This window comes from Odontesthes bonariensis, chromosome 8 (genome assembly GCF_027942865.1).
Source record: "Odontesthes bonariensis isolate fOdoBon6 chromosome 8, fOdoBon6.hap1, whole genome shotgun sequence".
NCBI classification, from domain to species: Eukaryota; Metazoa; Chordata; class Actinopteri; order Atheriniformes; family Atherinopsidae; genus Odontesthes; species Odontesthes bonariensis.
In genome coordinates, this window is record NC_134513.1 from 25278802 (window position 1) to 25296489 (window position 17688).

The 17688-nt window shown below is 41.3% G+C and overlaps 9 non-coding genes across 9 annotated transcripts; all 9 read right to left on the bottom strand.

The window, feature by feature from the left end:
- Nucleotides 1-11789: 11789 nt before the first annotated feature.
- On the bottom strand, nucleotides 11790-11863 carry trnan-guu (transfer RNA asparagine (anticodon GUU)). Its single transcript has one exon. It is a non-coding gene; the product is annotated as a tRNA-Asn (tRNA).
- Nucleotides 11864-12334: 471 nt separating this feature from the next.
- Nucleotides 12335-12408, bottom strand: trnan-guu (transfer RNA asparagine (anticodon GUU)). Its single transcript has one exon. It is a non-coding gene; the product is annotated as a tRNA-Asn (tRNA).
- Nucleotides 12409-13297: 889 nt separating this feature from the next.
- On the bottom strand, nucleotides 13298-13371 carry trnan-guu (transfer RNA asparagine (anticodon GUU)). Its single transcript has one exon. It is a non-coding gene; the product is annotated as a tRNA-Asn (tRNA).
- A 355-nt stretch (nucleotides 13372-13726) lies between these two features.
- On the bottom strand, nucleotides 13727-13800 carry trnan-guu (transfer RNA asparagine (anticodon GUU)). The gene has a single exon. It is a non-coding gene; the product is annotated as a tRNA-Asn (tRNA).
- A 470-nt stretch (nucleotides 13801-14270) lies between these two features.
- On the bottom strand, nucleotides 14271-14344 carry trnan-guu (transfer RNA asparagine (anticodon GUU)). Its single transcript has one exon. It is a non-coding gene; the product is annotated as a tRNA-Asn (tRNA).
- A 345-nt stretch (nucleotides 14345-14689) lies between these two features.
- Nucleotides 14690-14763, bottom strand: trnan-guu (transfer RNA asparagine (anticodon GUU)). The gene has a single exon. It is a non-coding gene; the product is annotated as a tRNA-Asn (tRNA).
- A 470-nt stretch (nucleotides 14764-15233) lies between these two features.
- On the bottom strand, nucleotides 15234-15307 carry trnan-guu (transfer RNA asparagine (anticodon GUU)). The gene has a single exon. It is a non-coding gene; the product is annotated as a tRNA-Asn (tRNA).
- A 347-nt stretch (nucleotides 15308-15654) lies between these two features.
- On the bottom strand, nucleotides 15655-15728 carry trnan-guu (transfer RNA asparagine (anticodon GUU)). The gene has a single exon. It is a non-coding gene; the product is annotated as a tRNA-Asn (tRNA).
- A 470-nt stretch (nucleotides 15729-16198) lies between these two features.
- Nucleotides 16199-16272, bottom strand: trnan-guu (transfer RNA asparagine (anticodon GUU)). Its single transcript has one exon. It is a non-coding gene; the product is annotated as a tRNA-Asn (tRNA).
- Nucleotides 16273-17688: the final 1416 nt, after the last annotated feature.

A 17688-nucleotide genomic window follows, 5' to 3' on the forward strand; every position in this document is an offset into this window, starting at 1 on the left:
ATTATTACCAAAAATGAGAGCTAAATAAAAACTACAATAATAATACAAAAACTAAAATTAAAGTGAATGTCAGATAACATCAGCTTAGTTTTAGTTAGAGATGTTAAAGTTGCAGGAAGAAAAGGCCTCAGCTCAATATGGTACAAATGACCCTCAGGTAGATAAGAGTGAATGGAAACGTGATGAGGACTGATGGAAACATTATGGGATGCAACTAAAAGGGGAAAAATGTCATCTTCAGAGGTCTCACAGAGGCCTTCTCCTAAAACCTGAAAAGCGAAGACTGAGACCAAATAAAAACTAGTCAATTCCTCAAAATAAAAACTAGGGCTGGGCAAGTTAACTTGTTATTATCGCGTTACCGTATTAATTATTTAACGCCGTTAAATATTTTGTCGCGCATTAACACGTTTTATTTTTTTTAAAGAAACTTTTTGAGGTCTTTTGTGCCTTTAATGGATAGGAAAGTTCAGACAGACAGGAAGCAGGGGCCGAGAGAGGGGGAACGCACATGACACTGACGTGATGAAGGAAGGTGAAATGCTGTTTCAAAAAGCCTTTCCTTTCAAGATACTTTTAATAATTTGAGGAACTAATGTTAGCTAAACCTTGGTCCAGCGCAGTGTTGGCCAGGGCTAGCGAGCTAAGCTAACGTTAGCTAGCTAGACAACTTCGCTAGGTAGCTAGAGGCCAAAGTCAACCACATAAAACAAACAAAAAAAATCGCTAAAATCATTAAAAAAGAGAAAGTTTTATCGACCGAAACTTAACTTACCGTAGAAAGAAGAGACTTGGAAGACAAGTGTGACTGCAGTCTGAGTGCTGACTCTGAGTGTAAATCCAGAGTGATTCTCAGAACGACGGAGTTCTTTCACTATCAGGAAAGAACTGCAGGGGAAGTTCATTTTGATCAATTCTGAGTAAAATGAATAGTAACCCCTGTTAATTTACACCAACACTAAAAAAAATAACACTGACACATTTGCTGCGCAGTGAAGCACTCGGGATGGGTGTCACTGTGGGCCCCTCCTCTCTCGCTTGGGAGTGTGAAGGGTGTGACAGAGATTTGGTCTGAAGGTCTCCATGGTAACCTCGGTTCTAATACGTCACAAAGAGCTCACAACATATGTGATGATAGTGCCTCAACGACACACGTCAATGTAAAACACGACGTGCATGCCACGTGATTTATACGTCATAACACATCATTAAACGTCAGAGGCGAAAGTTTATAAATAGGACCCAGAGATATCAACAGCTTTGTGTTGGGAGGTTGTGGCTCCCCTCCCTCAGGGACCAGGTTGAGAGGCTGATGGCAGATGGGCGTTGAGTCTCGGCTGCCAGGACAGCAGTCAGGCTCTTTCCATGCGTACAGTATGAGGCTGTGGCTGGAAGCGTCTGCTCCGCCACTCGCAAGTCAGGCTTGTGTTGTGGACGGGAGCCCCCGGAATTGGTTGCGTCTTGGTCTCGGTCCTCTCATGTCCTTCTGGTCCCTGAGTACGTCTTTTGTGTTAATTCCAAACACAATCATCTGAGGCTACAGCAGTGCCCGCTGTCACTGCCGTGCATTATTAGCCTCCATCACAACAGCTGGTCTCACTTTTCCATGGCAAGGAAACGAAACCAAATCATCACGGGTCCAACACATCACTTGTCCACTTCACTAGTGGGACCTGCTAGTAGGTTTTAAAGGGGGAAAAACTGAGATCGGGTTTAAGTATTAAGTTAACCTGCTGAGTCTTGGAAATAACTCTAAAATAATTTTAACTCCTCGGCAGGAATATGTCTGCAGCTCTCTCATCCAGAGGATCTACAATCATGCATGTGTTTGTAACATAGCAGAGGGTGTATTCTTACTAAAGTCAAGCATATTGCCTTTTGTGCACTCTGAGATGTTTAAAGCTCAGATTAATATCTGAGCTGAGATTTAGAAACACGTGGAACATTCTGTATTTCCTCTTTTGTCTGTTGAGGAGCTGCTAAATATCAATGGTTCAGTATTTGTAGCACATGCTCGTGCACGTAAACACGTTCACTTATAATATCGTGCCCTCATAAATTCACAAACACTTACACACGCGTGCACACACACACACACACACACACAACGGCCTACAACCACCACACGCGGGCAAACTCGTGTGTTGGTGTGTGTTCCTGCAGATCTTTCAGTCAAACCTGCAGCTGATTGGTAAGATAAGAAAGCTGGGAAAGCCTTGGCAAAATAAAAGAACGTTAATTTCTAAATTTTATAAAGTGTACTCAGGAAAAAAGTTTTAGTGTATTTCTAAAATATACCCTGTATGTCACAGCCTGTGGGTTTTTGCTTCCATTTGTCATACTTGGTCATTTTGATTTCAGGAATCTGGGTTAGTTCCGTTTGGCTCGTGCTGGATCTCTGTTTCGTGTCCTTTTGTCTTCTTCCATTTACTCAGTTATACTCTTGTTTTCTGCTCAGCCTGTAAAACTGGCTTAAGTTAGTCAAAGACCACCACCTGTCCTGTGTTAATCATCAGCCTCCTCAATATGAATGCTCTCAGTTTCCTTTTTTCATAGCCAGAGCCTCATTGTTGTTGTTCCCTTCTTGTGAGTTTGTTGTCAGTTTTGTGTTCCAGCTCTGCTCGATGTCTAGTTTTGTCTGAAGTTTTCATTTTTGGTGATTTCCTGTTTTGCATTAAAAGTACGCATTTGTCATACTGTCCCGTGATTTAGTACAACAAATAGATCTTTCGAGAGTATAAATCATGTTATCATGTACTGTAAGAGTACCTCTGGTGTGAGAGCAGTAAACTTTAAGGTAACTACTAGTTATGTTTAGGTTTTATTTTGTACTGTAGCTATACATACTGTGAGCTACACCACAGCTGACTGCTTACACCTCATTATATAGTCATATACTGTTTACATAGACCACTTTGGTATTGCCCTTGAGTATAATCCAGGGTTTTATACCTGAAGCTATGCCATAAATCCACTATCAGTGGACTACACATACGAATTCACAGACCGACTTGGAATTATTAGGAAGTTTATTTCTAAGAGTTCTGTGTTGAAGCAGTGCTGCACACTTAGAAGACGGTACATTGGGTTTAATTCATTTTCATTTTCAATTCATTTTTATTTATATCGCGCCAAATACAACAAATGTCATCTCAAGGCACTTAGATAATAAAGTCCAATTCAAGCCAATTGGAATTCAATTAATTGTAATCATAATTATTCATAAAATAATCCAATTTGTTCATATAGAGCCAATTCAAAAACAATTTCCTAGCTAAGGAAACCAACAGATTGCACTGAAAACTTTTTCTTTTTCGGTCCAATCTCCCGTCCTGAGCGTGCCTGAGGGGACTGTGGAGAGAAACGACTCCCTTTTAACAGGAAGAAACCTCTGGCAGAACCAGACTCAGGAAGGGTGGCCATCCGCCTCGACCAGCTGGGGTTTGAGAGGACAGAAAGGGGGGGGGGGCACTGTAACACCATTCAAAGGATATCTGTTGGAACAGGGAAACACGAGTTAATGACCACAATAATGTCACATATACATAAAGAGAGTAAAGTGAGGAAAGGTGTGACAGATGAGGCCCCCCAGCAGTCTAGGCCTATAGCAGCTTAACTATGGGATGTTTCAGGATCACCTGAGCCATCCCTAACTATAAGCTTTATCAAAAAGGAAAGTTTTAAGCCTGGTCTTAAAAGTGGAAAGGGTGTCTGCTTCCCGGACATTTACTGGCAGCTTATTCCACAAGAGAGGGGCCTGATAACTGAAGGCTCTGCCTCCCATTCTACTTTTAGAAACTCTGGGAACCTCAAGTAAATCTGCAGTTTGGGAACGAAGTGCTCTGTTAGGAAAATATCTTACAATGAGATCTTTAAGATATGATGGAGCTCGGTCATTAAGAGCTTTATATGTTAGGAGAAGAATCTTAAATTCTATTCTGAATTTAACAGGGAGCCAATGAAGAGAAGCTAAAACTGGAGAAATATGATCTCTCCTGTTAGTTCTCATCAGAACTCTGGCTGCAGCATTTTGGATCTACTGAAGGCTTTTCAGAGAATATGTGGGACAGCCCAATAATAAAGAATTACAGTAGTCCAATCTTGAAGTAACAAATGCATGGACTAGTTTTTCTAAATCACTCTGAGACAAGATGTTCCTGATTTTAACAATATTACGAAGATGAAAGAAGGCAGTCCTAGAAACCTGTTTTATATGCGAGTCAAATGATAAATTCTGGTCAAAAATAACTCCAAGGTTCCTCACTGTAGAACTAGAAGCCAAGGAAATACCATCTAGAGTAACTATATAGCTAGACAATTTCTCCCTGAAGCGCTCAGGCCCAAAGATAACGACTTCACTTTTGTCTGAATTTAGCAGCAGACAGTTCCAAGAGAGTCTGGCTGCAGACCTGCACTGTCAGGACCCTGTTGCAGACCGTCACCTGCACTGTGAGGACCGGAAGTGCACTGTGAGGACCGGAAGTTGATTCGAAGCCTTTCAAAATAAAAGCGTGTGTATCGGAAGCACGTATTTTTAAACGATTTTAAACGCTATATTTTTCAAGAGGTCCTCACAAATGAATTAATTAGTTAACAGTACGACATAAAGTCTATCAATTCCCGGTCTATTGTTTTTATCTGTATTGTAAACTTTTGTTTGGTCAGTGCACACATTTTCTCTTAGGCTCATATTCATAAGCCAACATCTCACAAGATGCCATAGGCCTATACTGTACATTTTATTGTGTACTATAGAGTAAGTCACTGGTATTTCATTATCATTTCATTTTGACTTTATCGCACTGCTCTTTATATATATATTTCTTTCAATTAGTTTTTCTGTTGTATTATTCTGTATTTTTATCCTTAACCACCATAAATTTCATGTTTGGTTCTATGTCTATGCCAATTATGTTTTTGTGCTGCTGGAACACCTTAGTAACACTAAATAGTACCCTAACTCTTGATATCTACAGTATAATCTTAGTCAAATTATTAAGGGATCAATGAGAAAACATAAAAACACACCAAGTCACAACATGATCAAATGTTCTGTAGTGTTTATTCAGTCAAACATTCACAATATGACAAAAAATCTTTGTTTTTGCCGACTACCTGTTCACAAAATATCAACATGTCGTTAATATTGTGAAATATCATTTTGAAAGGCTCCAGGATCGCTTCTCTTTCATCCTCGTCCAGTTCTTCGTTCCACAACCTCCCATACTGTAGAGCAGCCTCTGCCTGTTCCTCTTCCCCCATGCCCAGAACGTCAGGCAGGTCCACTCTGGCAGACAACAGTGGTTTGTTGGCCTCAGCCCACTCTGCTGCATGTCTGTAATTTTGAAGAATGCGATCTTCAACCGAGTCCTATGGAAAAGACAGAAAGAAAGATGTCTGTACTATAGCTGCCACACCAACAGTATCTGACCAATAGATACTGTGCAAAAGCTTACGCCTTCCACTGGTGTGTCCACATCAGCAAGTCTGGCTCTCTTGGAGACTTCTGCCTGCTGCTCTTCTTCCTGAGTACTCAACTATTAATATGAATACATGCATTATACATACTTTATACTCTTACCTGAATTTGTAGTCCAGTTTTCTCTGTCCAGTTGCCAGGATTTAGTGACTGGGATAGGTTTCTAAAAGACAGAAAGTGAGGTGTCAGATGTTCTTCACTGCAACCTACATTCCCTTCATTTTCCTTTTACCCTTTTACAAACCAAACCACAACCTGCCAGAAGTTAGTAGCGTTGGCTAATACTTATGAGTACAAACAAACAGACAAATACATTATGCTTACCTTTAAATAAAATGCCACCTTTTGTATGTGCCTCTAAGTGGCTCTGCAGCTTGGAAAATTTTGCTGGTTTAAATTGTAGGCACAGAGGGCAGTGAAACAGTTTGCAACATGACGTGCAGCGTTCGATTTTGGGCGTAGTGCCGGCGGTTGTTATTGAAATATGCATCTGTAAGAGACAAATAATGTCGTAATAAGTAAAACTAAATTATATATATATATATATATATATATATATATATATATATATATACATATATATATATATAAGTGAGCACTATCGATACGATAACAACGCTAAAGACTAGCCAAAAGTAAAAAAACCTGATTCTTTAAAATTAATATAACTTTACAGTATATAGTTATTGAAATATGCATCTGTAAGAGACAAATAATGTCGTAATAAGTCAAACAAAATTATACAAGTGAGCACTATCGATACGATAACAACGCTGAAGACTAGCCAAAAGTTTTAAAAAAACCCTGATTCTTTCAAATTAATATAACTTTAGAGTATATAGTGTGCAACGTAACGTTCCAGTGAATAAAGACTGTTTCTGTTTCTTCGTATGAAAGTTGTTTTCACTCGACTTTTACTCACCTCGTCGTCTCCACAGTTCAAATGGGGAACGAAAAATACGTGCTCCTCCTTGTCGCTTCGGGTCCTCACAGTGCAGGTGACGTCACAGTGCATGTCTGCAACTAAGGGTCCTGACAGTGCAGGTCATGGGTCCTGACAGTGCAGGTCTGCAGCCAGACGCCTCTCGACAGTTCTGAGTCATCCAGGTCTTTATGTCTTTAAGACATGCTTGTAATTTGACCAACCTATTGGGTTCATCTGGTTTTATAGATACTGTATCTCCTTGAACAGTCTGGTTGGGATTGGGTCTAAAACACAAGTTGATGGTTTAGAAGAGACTATTGCTGTTGTTAGTTCAGAGAGATCAACTGGGCAGAAGCCGTCTAAATATAAATCAGGTTCTAAAGATACTTCTAAAGCTGCTGTACATGATGATACATCACTGATAATAGTGGGAAGGACTCCATCAATCTTCTCTCTAATAGAAACAATTTTATTGATAAAGAAGCTCATGAAATCATCACTGCTGAGAGTTAAAGGAATAACTGGCTCAGCAGAGCTCGGACTCTTTGTCAGACTGGCTACAGTGCTGAAAAGAAACCTGGGATTATTCTTATTCTCTTCTATCAATGATGAATAATAAGCAGTTCTAGCTTTACGAAGGGCTTTCTTATACGTTATTAAACTATCTTTCCAGACTAATTGAGACTCTTCTAAATTAGAGGAACGCCACTGTCTCTCCAGCTTTCTTGCAGTCTGCTTTAAAGCACGCAGCTGTGAATTATACCAAGGAGCCAACCTCTTCTGACTGATTACCTTCCTTTTCAGAGGGGCAACATTGTCCAGTGCTGTACGCATTGAAACTATAGTGCTGTCAACAAGAGAGTCAAGTGTTGCTGGAGTAAAGTTTAGGTAGTCGTCCTCTGTCATATCTGCACATGGCAGTGAAGAAAAGGATGATGGAATTAATTCTTTAAATCTGGTTACAGCATCCTCTGATAGACACCTTCTATATGTAAATTTCTTCTCAGAAACTGTATAGTCAAGTAATGTAAACTCAAAGGTTATCAGAAAATGGTCAGATAAGACAGGGTTATGAGGGAACACTGTTAACTGTTCACTCTCAATGCCATAAGTCAGCACAAGATCAAGGGTGTGATTAAGGCAGTGAGTCGCTCTGTGAACACTCTGAGAAAATCCAATAGAGTCTAATATAGAATTAAAGTTCATATTCAGGCTGTCATTTTCAACATCTACATGAATATTAAAGTCACCCACTACAATGACTTTATCTGTACTCAGCACTAACTGGGATAAAAACTCTGAGAATTCAGACAGAAACTCAGAATAAGGGCCAGGTGGACGATACACAACAACAAACACAAGAGGTTTCTGGGATTTCCACTTTGCGTGGGAAAAACTGAGAATCAAAGATTCAAAAGAGCTCAAACTAATCTTGGGTCTGGGACTGATTAGTCACCCTGATCTGAAAATAGCTGCCACTCCTCCTCCTCTGCCTGTGGTTCCAGGAACGTGAACATTTAAACAGTCAGAGGGAGTTGCTTCATTAATGCTAACATGATCCTCCTGCTGCAGCCAGGTTTCTGTAAGACAAAATATATCAATATGATGATCACAAATCAACTCATTCACTAACAGAGACTGCGAAAGGAGAGATCTGATATTCAGCAAACCACATTTAATAGTTTGATGTTTTTGTTCAGTTAAGTTTTTGTTTTAATAATTTCTTTTTGCACAAGAGGATTTGCTCCTTTTGTGTTAATCGATTGGGGGGGTAGCAGCAGGTGGGAAGCTGCAGAGAAGTGTGTAAGACTACAACTCTGCATCCTGGTCTGAGCCCTGGGTTGTCATGTTTTAGGGTGGCAAATAAATTCGTCCATATTTCTAGAAATGAGAGCTGCTCCTTCCAAAGTGGGATGGATGCCGTCTCTCCTCATCAGACCAGGTTTTCTCCAGAAAGATTGCCAATTATCTCTGTAGCCCACGTTATTTGCTGGACACCATCTGGACAACCAGCGATTGTAGGACGACATGCGGCTAAACATGTCATCGCTGGTCAGATTTGGCAGGGGTCCAGAGAAAACTAAGGAGTCCGACATTGTTTTGGCAAAATTACACACCGATGCAACATTAATTTTAGTGACCTCCGATTGGCGTAACCGGGTGTCATTAACGCCGACGTGACTAACTATTTTACCATATTTACGTTTATCTTTAGCCAGCAGTTTTAAATATGATTCTATGTCGCCCGCTCTGGCCCCTGGAATGCATTTGACTATGGCCGCTGGTGCCTCTAATGCCACGTTTCTGACTATGGAGCTGCCAATTACCAGGGTTTTTTCCTCAGCGGGTGTGTCGCTGAGTGGGGAAAATCTGTTAGAAGCGTGGACAGGTCGATGGTGAACAACGGGCTTGACTTTAGAGCTATGCCTCTTCCTGACAGTCACCCAGCCACGTTGTAATCCTGGCTGCTCAGGTTCTGCAAGGGGGAGGCTAATTGAGCTAGCTACGCTAGGTGGCTCCACACTGGCTAAAGGGACCTGGCTCGCTATCGGTTGATTTTCAACAGTGCAGAGCCGAGCTTCCAATTCAGATAACCTCGCCTCCAAAACTACAAAAAGACTACATTTGTTACATGTACCATTATCGCTAAAGGAGGCAGAGGAGTAACTAAACATCTGACACACGGAGCAGGTGAAAGCAGGAGATGGAGGAAGAGAACCGGTAGCCATGCTACGCTAGAGAACCAGACACACCGTTAAAAAGTGAGAATAAAGATTGAAGATCTGTAGGAGTGTGTTAGAACAGAACGGTAAGCTATAGAGTTTAACTATGCAAAATTGTGTAAGTTATAGATCGAAATAAAGTGATTATCAGTACTCCAAGCGGAGCAAGAAATTTCACAGTGCACAAGCAAGGTAACAGGAAGTGATGCAACACGTCTTACCGCAAAGCGTCAAAGCGTCACAGCGTTCCCCAGAACAAATGCATGCCACCATCCGGTCTGCCCGGGTGACGTATTTATCCGGGTTGAAAACCGGATAACCCGGATTTTGTTACAGCTCTAAACACAAATGGAAGCCGTCTTTGCCGTTTCTGAGAAGTCGCATCTGAAAGATAGCATCTTAACTTTGTAAACCTTTTCAATTGGAACACGAGCCAGCTGAATCTATGCACAACTTTATGCAGACGCATCGCTTCAGACCATTCACTACAATATATGGCTGGATAAAAAAAAATGCGCTTATAAAACAAAGCTTACTTGGCAGAGGTCTGCACTCTCTGAGTGCATTTCTAGTTTAAAAATAAATTAAACAGGGGCGCTCGTGAGCAGACATGGAGTAGGCAGCATTTTTCAGAGCTCCTGCAGAATCAACAATATTTTTTTATGAAAACAGCTAAATATATGTGAAACTCAGCCTAAACGTTTGCGAAAGACAACACAGGGAGGCAAACGGTCTAACAGCACGCAGAGCGACGATTTGAATGGCAGAAAAGCTCCAAAAAAACAAATACGGCGGCAAAGCTAATGCTAATAGGTCACGACCTACCACGAGACAAACGCCAGGTGTACCGAACCAGCCCACACCCACTCGGCCAAAAAACTCAGACATGACCGCTGAAGCTATCAAAGAGGAGGTCTTATCTTTTCTAAAATCATAAGGAATGAACTCAAAAGTGCGCTGGCGGATGACTTCAACACACTTAAATCGGAACTGCAAGGAATGCGGTCAGAAGTCGCCAATACTACAAAAGCAATGCGGGCAGAAATCGACCAGATCAGAACAGACATTATGGAGATGGGGGGCGGATAGTAGACCAGATATATTAATTGAAATAGAACAAACTCTTTATAGGATTAATATGATGGGGCTTACAGTAATTTTTATATGGGTACCAGCGCATTATGGAGTTGAGGGAAATGAAATGGCAGATAGAATGGCTAAACAGAGTGTAAAACGAGTAATGATTGATATTAATGTAAGACTGAGTGTAAAAGAGGTAAAGGGTATTATAAAACAAAAAATGGAAGAGAGATGGCAAAAGTTATGGGAGGAAGAAAGAAAAGGACGTTGGTTGTATAAAATACAACCGAAAATAGGGAAATGAGAAGAACAGAAAGAAGTAGGAGAGAAGAGACAATTATAACAAGACTTCGAATAGGACATAATGGATTGAATAAAAACCTATATATGATAGGAAAATATCAGTCAGGGAAATGTGAGTGTGGGGAAGATGAGACAATTGAACATGTTATATTATGTTTTAGGAATTATCAGGTTCAGAGAAATAATTTAATTAGAAATCTTAGTAGGATGAAAATGAAATTGGATATAGTAGATTTATTGCAAAAAGAATCAGGAAACAGAGGATATCAGGTCATTTTTTATTATTTAAAACAGTGTAGGTTATATAATAGAATTTAGTATATATAAAGTATATAAATAAGTGTATATGAGTAGGGACTATGTAAAAGTGTAGGAATATGTAGATATAAGGGTGTATATGTGGATATGGGTGTATATATGAGTGTATGGGTGTATATATATATATATTGGTATATATAAATATAGGTATATATAATTGTCATGAGATCCACACTCCTTACCAGTTGGTGGCGGTAATGCTGCTTTAAGTTGTTTGCCAACCGCCAATAAAAAAAAAATTAAATAGAGAGAGAAATATTTTCCTGTACTTTACCTTCACCTGCTGCCATGTACGCTTTTGGCTGTTAAGATTGCTCCTGTTGAGATGTAACAGTGAAAAATGTGGGTCACACACTCACGATAATATAGTCACAAAGTATGATGATGCGTGTCGATTATTGGGTTATTAATAAACTGAGCAGGGCCAGTATATGTGTGCTGTACATCTCAAACAGAGACAATTCAGCATGCTTTATGTAAACAAATTATAACACAAAGAGGAGAGCATAAATACATGAGGACTTTCATAACTTACACATTTAGTCTGTCAGCACTTGTTAGCCATGGCGTTTCTTCGCTTTATTGATCGCAGCTGTATTACCATTTCTGGTGATGACACTTTTAAAATCCTCATACAGCTCCATCAGCATTATTTCTTTTGCTGCCGAAAAAATAACAGCTCTTGTCTTGCTCTCCTTTTCTGCCATCTCCCTTTTTCCACCATCCACTCATCAGGGCTTCTTACGTTCCTCGTGCACTCGCACTTAGCTAGGCTGTGTAAGCCTCGCTTGGATTAGCCTCACGAGATGCAGCTAAAATGTCTTCGTGGAACAACTTGAGGCTTAATTGGGAGATGGTGCTAGTTCAAGCGACACTTTCCGGCTATAGCCTGGCTTTCTTTAGCTACTTTCGAGGAATACCCCCCTGGTTGCTGACAGTTAGATTTGTTGGTACACACACTCATCCCTGGGTGGGCTCGAACCACCAACCTTTCGGTTAACAGCCGAACGCGCTGGCCAATTGCGCCACAGAGACTTGCTGTAGCTGTCTGTGGGCGTGGCCTCGATTATTACCACCTCTCATCCCTTCAATTACAGTGTGTGTTCGATTTCTTTATGTTTGTCATAAGGTTGATATCTGCTGTGTAGGTAACAAGTAAAGTAGCACACAACAAGTGGTCAATAACTTCCTGGTCTGACTTGTTAAAGAAAGAGATTTAATGTCAAATTTTTTCCCAAGTGCCCTCATTTGGTCTCTCAGCCTTTTTGAATTTTTTCTTGTTTGTGTGTGACTTTCATAGTAATATGACAAAAAGGTTGTTTTTTTACTTTGCTTGTGCAATTTTGACAAAAGACAGAGGAGCCTCCAGGTTGAGTCATGCATTACACTGTACTTAACAGGTCACCCTTGGAGAAATATTTTGCCAAGGAGCGTGTATAATGCATAAGGAGAGCGTTTTGGCGGCAGAATGTTTGCGTTAACTCCCATAATACGCATAAGTCAGAACGTCCCTGGGTGGGCTTGAACCACCAACCTTTCGGTTAACAGCCGAACGTGCTAACCGATTGCGCCACAGAGACTCTGCCTGGCGTTTTTTTGGCAGTGGGTCTGGTTTCGAGCTTGACTGCCCCCTCATGGCGGTAGATGCAAGCGTTCTGTATTTTGCGTGATGAGACTTGAGTGAAATGCTGCTGATCTATGTCAAACTTGAACCGAAAAGTAGGAGGTGCTATACAGCAAGATTACCAGTTACAATACAATTGTAATATCTCTCATCAAATAGCTCAGCATGCTTTGGCACCTTAACTCTTGTTAACTAAATGACAACTTGTGGGTTCAGTGGGACAAGTTACCCAGTACAGCTATCGATTTGCTACCAAACCTACAACTGGTTGCTTACCGGTAGATTTGTTGGTACACACACTCATCCCTGGATGGGCTCGAACCACCAACCTTTCAGTTAACAGCCGAACGCGCTGGCCAATTGCGCCACAGAGACTTGCTGTAGTTGTCTGTGGGATTGGCCTCGATCATTACCACCTCTCACCCCTTCATTAGAGTGTGTGTTCGATTTATTTATGTTTGTCATAAGGTTGATATCTGCTGTGTAGGTAACAAGTAAAGTAGCACACTACAAGTAGTCAATAACTTCCTGGTCTGACTTGTTAAAGAAAGAGATTTAATGTCAAAATTTTTCCCAAGTGCCGTCATTTGGTCTCTCAGCCTTTTTGAATTTTTCCTTGTTTGTGTGTGACTTTCATAGCAATATGACAAAAAGGTTGTTTTTTCACTTTGCTTGTGCAATTTTGACAAAAGACAGAGGAGCCTCCAGGTTGAGTCATGCATTACACTGCACTTAACAGGTCACCCTTGGAGAAATATTTTGCCAAGGAGCGTGTATAATGCGTAAGGAGAGCGTTTTGGTGGCAGAATGTTTGCTTTAACTCACGTAATACGCATAAGTCAGAAAGTCCCTGGGTGGGCTTGAACCACCAACCTTTCGGTTAACAGCCGAATGCGCTAACCGATTGCGCCACAGAGACTCTGCCTGGCTGTTTTTTGGCAGTGGGCGTGGCTTTGAGCTTGACTGCCCCCTCATGGCGGTAGATGCAAGCGTTCTGTATTTTTGCGTGATGAGACTTGAGTGAAATGCTGCTGATCTATGTCAAACTTGAACCGAAAAGTAGGAGGTGCTATACAGCAAGATTACCAGTTACAATACAATTGTAATATCTATCATCAAATAGCTCAGCATGCTTTGGCACCTTAACTCTTGTTAACTAAATGACTTAAAGGATAACTTGTTGGTTCAGTGGGACAAGTTACCCAGTACAGCTACCGATTTGCTACCAAACCTACGACTGGTTGCTGACTGGTAGATTTGTTGGTACACAGTCTCGTCCCTGGGTGGGCTCGAACCACCAACCTTTCGGTTAACAGCCGAACGCGTTGGCCAATTGCGCCACAGAGACTTGCTGTAGTTGTCTGTGGGATTGGCCTCGATCATTACCACCTATCACCCCTTCATTAGAGTGTGTGTTCGATTTATTTATGTTTGTCATAAGGTTGATATCTGCTGTGTAGGTAACAAGTAAAGTAGCACACTACAAGTAGTCAATAACTTCCTGGTCTGACTTGTTAAAGAAAGAGATTTAATGTCAAATTTTTTCTCAAGTGCCCTCATTTGGTCTCTCAGCCTTTTTGAATTTTTCCTTGTTTGTGTATGACTTTCATAGCAATATGACAAAATGGTTGTTTTTTCACTTTGCTTGTGCAATTTTGACAAAAGATAGAGGAGCCTCCAGGTTGAGTCATGCATTACACTGCACTTAACAGGTCACCCTTGGAGAAATATTTTGCCAAGGAGCGTGTATAATGCATAAGGAGAGCGTTTTGGCGGCAGAATGTTTGCGTTAACTCCCATAATACGCATAAGTCAGACCGTCCCTGGGTGGGCTTGAACCACCAACCTTTCGGTTAACAGCCGAACGCGCTAACCGATTGCGCCACAGAGACTCTGCCTGGCTTTTTTTGGCAGTGGGCGTGGCTTCGAGCTTGACTGCCCCCTCATGGCTGTAGATGCAAGCGTTCTGAATTTTTGCGTGATGAGACTTGAGTGAAATGCTGCTGATCTATGTCAAACTTGAACCGAAAAGTAGGAGGTGCTATACAGCAAGATTACCAGTTACAATACAATTGTAATATCTCTCATCAAATAGCTCAGCATTCTTTGGCACCTTAACTCTTGTCAACCAAATGACAACTTGTGGGTTCAGTGTGACAAGTTACCCAATACAGCTATCGATTTGCTACCAAACCTACAACTGGTTGCTTACCGGTAGATTTGTTGGTACACACACTCGTCCCTGGGTGGGCTCGAACCACCAACCTTTCGGTTAACAGCCAAACGCGCTGGCCAATTGCGCCACAGAGACTTGCTGTAGTTGTCTGCGGGCGTGGCCACGATCATTACCACCTCTCACCCCTTCATTAGAGTGTGTGTTCGATTTCTTTATGTTTGTCATAAGGTTGATATCTGCTGTGTAGGTAACAAGTAAAGTAGCACAAAACAAGTAGTCAATAACTTCCTGGTCTGACTTGTTAAAGAAAGAGATTTAATGTCAAATTTTGTCTCAAGTGCCCTCATTTGGTCTCTCAGCCTTTTTGAATTTTTTCTTGTTTTTGTGTGACTTTCATAGCAATATGACAAAAAGGTTGTTTTTTCACTTTGCTTGTGCAATTTTGACAAAAGACAGAGGAGCCTCCAGGTTGAGTCATGCATTACACTGCACTTAACAGGTCACCCTTGGAGAAATATTTTGCCAAGGAGCGTGTATAATGCGTAAGGAGAGCGTTTTGGTGGCAGAATGTTTGCTTTAACTCACGTAATACGCATAAGTCAGAAAGTCCCTAGGTGGGCTTGAACCACCAACCTTTCAGTTAACAGCCGAATGCGCTAACCGATTGCGCCACAGAGACTCTGCCTGACTGTTTTTTGGCAGTGGGCATGGCTTCGAGCTTGACTGCCCCCTCATGGCGGTAGATGCAAGCGTTCTGTATTTTTGCATGATGAGACTTGAGTGAATTGCTGCTGATCTATGTCAAACTTGAACCGAAAAGTAGGAGGTGCTATACAGCAAGATTACCAGTTACAATACAACTGTAATATCTCTCATCAAATAGCTCAGCATGCTTTGGCACCTTAACTCTTGTTAACTCAATGGATAACTTGTGGGTTCAGTGGGACAAGTTACCCAGTACAGCTATCGATTTGCTACCAAACCTACAACTGGTTGCTGACTGGTAGATTTGTTGGTACACAGTCTCGTCCCTGGGTGGGCTCGAACCACCAACCTTTCGGTTAACAGCCGAACGCGCTGGCCAATTGCGCCACAGAGACTTGCTGTAGTTGTCTGTGGGATTGGCCTCGATCATTACCACCTATCACCCCTTCATTAGAGTGTGTGTTCGATTTATTTATGTTTGTCATAAGGTTGATATCTGCTGTGTAGGTAACAAGTAAAGTAGCACACTACAAGTAGTCAATAACTTCCTGGTCTGACTTGTTAAAGAAAGAGATTTAATGTCAAATTTTTTCTCAAGTGCCCTCATTCGGTCTCTCAGCCTTTTTGAATTTTTCCTTGTTTGTGTATGACTTTCATAGCAATATGACAAAAAGGTTGTTTTTTCACTTTGCTTGTGCAATTTTGACAAAAGATAGATGAGCCTCCAGGTTGAGTCATGCATTACACTGCATTTAACAGGTCACCCTTGGAGAAATATTTTGCCAAGGAGCGTGTATAATGCGTAAGGAGACCGTTTTGGCGGCAGAATGTTTACTTTAACTCCCATAATACGCATAAGTCAGACTGTCCCTGGGTGGGCTTGAACCACCAACCTTTCGGTTAACAGCCGAATGCGCTAACCGATTGCGCCACAGAGACTCTGCTTGGCTTTTTTATGCAGTGGGCGTGGCTTCGAGCTGGACTGCCCCCTCATAGCGGTAGATGCAAGCGTTCTGTATTTTTGCGTGATGAGACTTGAGTGAACTGCTGACTGCTGACTATGTCAAACTTGAACCGAAAAGTAGGAGGTGCTATACAGCAAGATTACCAGTTACAATAGAATTGTAATATCTCTCATCAAACAGCTCAGCATGCTTTGGCACTAGAACTCGGTCAAATAGTCGACTTATTCGACGTCATAAATTCGTCGACATGATTAATTCACGTTTTATGCATCGCAAATCTTTTTTTTTTGGTTGAAGTCCCCGTTCCAAACGACCTACTAGATGAACTCTCACTCCAGTCCAGCGGTGGCAGTAAATATGCACCAGAGTCGCCAATCGGTGTAGATGCCTTAGTTTAAAACGGAAGAAGAAGAATTCATAACGATGGCGGCGGCAAGCAGTAGTTGGAGCACTGAAGAGCATATAGCTTAAAAAAACACGCACACGGTCTTCCAAAGTCTGGGAATTTTTCACCCTTAATGCTCCTAACAATGTGGTTGTTTGCAGACTATGCAAATTTAATTTGGCGTACCACAGCAGTACATCAGCGATGCACGAACACTTAAAACGAAAGCACCCTGGAGCTCGTCAGGATGGCAGCAAAACACCGTAAGTTCTGTTGATTTCAAGATCCTCTCTGAATAAACGCTACGTTAGACTGTTGAGTTGTTTTCTAGTTATATTCCCGGCGTAAAAGTTACGTCTTTTAATTACGACTAGAACAGGTCCCGTGTTTGCCAGTTTAAAGCTGTTAGCGCTACCAGTCCCGACATGTTTCTTCTGTGTTATCTATTTGCTAACACTGGACGGTGGATTTTATACTCTGCCATTATGTAGTTCTAGTCTACCTGTTGACTGTCGAAATTCCACGATCTAGTAGCAACCAGATCCAAGTAGTAAACACGCATTACAAGTTGACAATTTAAATTACAAAAATCATTTTTTAAGTTGAGCCTCTGAGATGGCTGTAGTATAGCCTACTGTTAGCAAAATGTATCATAATAACAACAATGATGTGGACGATGCTATATTTTTGATTTGCTGCTGTGAATATTCATGTGCTTTATGTTTTTTGCCTTTACAGGAGTAAGCAAAGCAGTGTGGCGGACTTTTTTCATAAAAAGAACCAGGCACCTTGCACACCCCAGGGGGCTAGTGTGTACACAAACAGCATCGTCTCTATGATTGTGAAGGACATGAGGCCCCTTGCGATTGTTGAAGGTGAAATGATAAACACTTTCCACTCAGGACACACCCTTCCATCCAGGCGCCACTTCACTGACTTAATGGAGAAGAAGTATATGGTTACCATGGACAAAGTGAAAAGTGAACAAAAAAAAAAGCATTTCCA